Below are 5,003 nucleotides of genomic sequence, written 5' to 3'. Positions count from 1 at the left end.
GTACTTTTGCAATATGCAGTATTTGCCAGAAGTTTCCTTGCAACATAGGAAAATAGAAATAATTAACAACTAACTCTCTCTTGGTCAGAAAGGAGCAACATACAAGGTTTCAGAAACCTCCAAAACTATGGGGCCAGCTACCTGGCTCCATCCATTGACTAGAATTTTAGAAAAAAAATTCTAGTCAATGTGAGATTTTACTTTTTGAAGTAAAAGTAAAAAAGTCCCAAAACCAAGTAGACAAATACCCACCCCTAGCTGCTCACAACCAAACCCCATTCATCTCACCTTGCAAGGATAATACTAAAACTAAACAAACAAACAAAAAACCCAAACACAACTATGTTCAGTTTTGCCTTCTGACCTCAAATTTGGAGAGAGTAAATCTAAACAGCATCTGCAGAGGTGTTTTGTCTCTTAGGCAGATGATTTTAAGGAGGTTCAAGAATGGTGTAAGCAAGCACCGGGGTTTTAAACCTAATCCTCCAATAGTCAGGACTGGTAAAACCCAGGGCTGATGTCAGCCTGGCTGGCTGAGAGGGGAAGTGGAGGAGGAGGCAGCGGGACCGGGTAAGTACGGGAGCATCCAGGGCCAGAAGGGTGTGGGGGATGCCCGGGGCTGCGCACCCGGGGGATGCGCTGTGAGCCGATGCCCTCTCCTGGCGGCACCTGAGAGGGGACAGCTGGGGACACGCTGCTGCTCGTGCACCCGGAACCAGGAGAATTTCATAGCTGACACCAGTGACAAATATGCCAGCATTTAGTACAGGCAAGGATGGCAGATCAGTATCTATATAGAGAGATAGAAATTTCACAGCCAGAGACTTTTTCCTTGCGATTGCACTGTAGTGTGTTCTTTGAAGATCATGTTTAGCCCCTTCTTAAAAGAGGAGGGCAGGGCAGAGAGGTAAGTATTAGACAAACAGAGCTCCTGACCTGTACTGGAAACACCTGCACAGTAGTTCCTGGTAGTAGTACAGATGATCAGATTGCTTTTCAATACCACGTACAAGAATAAACCACTGGGTTGTTTTTGATTTCACTGTTGCAAAGACTTTGTAATCAAGAACATTTCCTAGTGTGGAAACAGGGATCATAAAGGGAGAGGAGATTAAAAGCAAGCATATCCTACATAATGCCTTTTATAATGCATCTGACCTTAATTGCACAAACAGCCTTGGGAACTTTGGCTTTCATGGAAAAGCAGGAACTGTTTTGTTTTGAATTATCAACATACTGATCTGTGCATCATGATATCCAGGAATATTTCAGAGCATTTTATAGGTAGAGGTGAATTTATGCATTTAAGCAGGAAAGAAAAAAATAACAAATTCATTAAACTCAGGCCAAATCTCAAATCAAATGTATTTTCTCATTAAAGCTTACCCTATAATGGTTATTAACATAATACATCACCAGCTGTCCTGCACATACAAGTGACTGGTAATTATTTAAGAGCACTCAGTATTCATCATGCTTTAGAGAGAGAAATTTAGGAGAGCAAGCCCCAAAATGTCTGGCCTTGTAAGAAGACCATGAATGCTGGCGCTAGGACAGCAGCTCCTCTGCGTTACAGAAGACAGCATTCTCCCTGCTCTGACACCTCAGTAATAGAAGGCTAGTTTGGAAAAAATGAGGAAACAGTCCAAAGGAAAACATATACAGGAAGCAGAAAACACACAAAATGCTGGGAAAGAAAGCTAATGGGGAGAGAGGCTCTAGCAGGCAAGAAAGAAGAATGCCCTCATGGCAGTTTGAGAAGAGGGACAGGAAGAGAAACTGGAGAATATGAACTGAATTGCTCTCATTTTCAGCAAGGCAAGGGAGATTGTGCAGAGATGAGAATGTGACACCAGATCAGTTTTCTGACTGCTGCAGTTACTGTTTCTCTCAGCAGTAGGTGTTTGAGGAACACCCAAAACCATCCCTACTCTCTGCAGAGCAGCCACAGCTCAGCTTGATACAGAGGTAAGTTTCCCTCAAGCAGCATTAAGAAATGTGTTCCCTGTCTTTACTCCTTTCTTCCTTTGGCCTTACCTCAGAAGACCAGGTCCCCATCTAGGCATGGATTTGCTTCTCGTGACCTCAGCCTGGGTCTGGCGATTGCTGGGTCTGCTGCCACCCCACTGAGCCTCCTCCTTTCCTCTGCGCAGAAACCTGGGGCTGCCCTTCCACCACACATGGGGATGTTGCTGTTTGCTGCAAGCATCTTCTGCACTAGGCTGCCTGGTCGTGTTTTGTTGAGTGGGAGCTCCTCTGCATTTCATAAGCCTTGTCTTCAGACTTGATGGCTCTTGCTAAGCAGAATCATTGAAAGTATCTGTAGAGGGAGAAATAGGTTGACATTGGAGAAGCATGAATAGCATCCCAATACTGGTGTTGAAACAAGTGCCACAGATCTTTGTGGCCATGTTAACCCTTGATGCCTTTAGCAGTGCAGCTTTGTGGGTTGTGTGGGAACGCCTCTGTCCTGGGCAATGGGAGCTCAGCAAAAGCTGAGACCAATCCGGCAGGAAAATCAAAATACAGTGCAGTATGGGAGCAGTGGAAGAGGTAGGAAAATGGCTACTGGGCTTCCCCCGCCCCTCATTCCCTCTGATCTGATCTTCCTGGGCCCATCCTCAGCACTATTAATCAGCTGTGCTGGATTACCCCCTGAGGAAGTGAGGCTGGCCAGCGCATGGGAGTGAGTTTTCAGTCTGTCTCCTCGCTGAAGCTCCTGCAGTAACATACTGTCCCTCCAGATGCTCCTACTGCATTGGTCTGACAACTTCCCTGGGAACCCTCCCCCAGGGAATATCACATCCATTGCCTGAACACCAGGTGTCACTGAGGCCCTAAGGTAACATTTCCTTGCTTTTTATTTCAGATGGTATTTTTTAGTTATTTTGTTGAAAATATAATATTTTTTTCCTTATGGAAAAAATACATTACTCCATTTCTATCAAAGTTATTTATAGAAAAACACAACACAAAAAATACTCTCCACATGGTATTTTTTAGTTATTTTGTTGAAATTATAATATTTTTTTCCTTATGGAAAAATACATTACTCCATTTCTGTCAAAGTGATTTATAGAAAAACACAACATAAAAAATGCTCTCCAGAAGCAGCACTGAAACATAACTTGAAAGAGAACACACAGCCTTCAGTGTCCAGAAGTCTGCTTGATATTTGTCATACTAAAGCAGCTGCCTATAAAAGCAAGCCTTGTCCAGCAGCTGCTGAAAGAGCAATTCACTTCTGTGGAGCAACTTTTTCTCTGAATAATGACCAGAAACATATTTGTGATTGAACCAGAAGTGCACTTTTGTTGCAGAATTGTAATACCTTTTCTGACTATTGAGATGCAGGATCCTCTCAAAGGAAAGGTTACACATTATTCATTTAAGGTATAACATGAAGAAACGAGGTCATAAGGAGACTGAACAAGTTCTAAAAATAATGTGGTGGAGAAATGAAGAAGTCTGCAAGATGCAAAATTAGAGGACACTCTGACTTCACTCTTTTGTCCTTTGAAACTTGAAGATCCCAGATCAAATCCTGACTGGGTCTTTAGGAGTATAAGAACTGAATATGCAAAGGTAGCATCCCAGGTTTAACTTTTAATTGAGTGAGGCTGTGTACCCTGCCCACCAATGTTCAGTAAGGATGACCTTTCTTACTAACTCCACTGGACTTTTATGCAAAATGACATATTTGGAAGTGGCTTGTCTATACCTAGGATGTCTGAAGTCTTTCAATTGTCCTCACTTTTTGAGGCTGCCTATTGGAAAAGCACCTGTGTTTCTGGGTCCTTTGTCTGCCAGAGAGCACTGAGATTCAGGGAGCTGCAGAGTAGAGGGAGACACCTCACTGCTGTTCTCAGCTGCCTGAGGGTGATAAGGAGGAGGATGGGCAGAGTCTTCTTGGCAGGGCACAGAAGAAGACCAAGCAGTGCAATGGAAGGATAAATGCATAAGTTGCAGCAAAGTAAATTATGATTAAATGTATGGAAAAAAAAAATCCTTCACAATGAGAGCAGTCAAAGACTGGCACAGGCTTTCCAGGGAGGCTGATCTCCATCCTTGGAGATGTTCAATGGGTCAGGCCCTGAGCATCCTACTATAATTTTGAAATTAGCTTTGCTGTGAGGTGGGTGCTCTCCAGAGGGACCCTTTATCCCAAATTATTCTGTGATTGTGTCTGTGCAGAGAGACAGCTACAGACATCTGAGATGTACTTTACAGGGCGGAAGCAACTGCGATAAAATCACTACTCTGAAAAAGTGGAAACACAGTGCCTTGGACTCAGCCCAAACCAAGCATGCCTGAACAGGAGTGGAAGGCTGGTGACAGCTTTGTAGCATATGAACTTTGCATAGATGAACTCTGAGGGTGACTGAGAGAGAGCCTGGTTTGTAACCAGCACTACTGAACTACCCATTAGTAACCCAGTGGTGCCTATTTGTTCCTCTCTCCTACAAGGATTCAGTCAAATAGAAGAACAAGACTTAAAGAAAGGCAAGTTATAAAGATAAAAGAGCAAAGCTGGAAGAGAAATGTGTTGCACACTTGGGGATAAGGAGAGAAAATATCGCCAACGTGATGTTTTTTTGGAATTTGTTTCACCAAGGGAATAGCCTGCTGTCCCCTACTGACAGAAATAAAGGCATTTATCAAAGATATGTTGGCCTTCTTCATCAGTGTTCTCTTGGATTGCACCTGGGAGATGGTGCTGCTCTCTGTGACAGAATGGTGGCTGATGGCACCTACAATTCCCTCTGTTACTGATTACACGGTGTGCTAAAGCAGGCATGTCAGCTACCCTTACACTGGCATGCCTCTCAATGTCAATGCTCGCTGGCTCCAGGCTTTCAGTGGTGCAGAAGACAGCTTTGTTCCTGCCCTGGGACACTGTTCTCCTGCTCTGCCAGAGCCCCACAGGAACATCGCTGACTCCTTCCTGTAATTGCCTACACGTGGCAAAGGCAAAGACTCCCAAGATTAGGGAGCCCAAATCA

This window comes from Geospiza fortis, unplaced genomic scaffold (genome assembly GCF_000277835.1).
Source record: "Geospiza fortis unplaced genomic scaffold, GeoFor_1.0 scaffold603, whole genome shotgun sequence".
Taxonomy (NCBI): Eukaryota; Metazoa; Chordata; class Aves; order Passeriformes; family Thraupidae; genus Geospiza; species Geospiza fortis.
Note: the sequence above shows the minus strand (reverse complement) of the source record.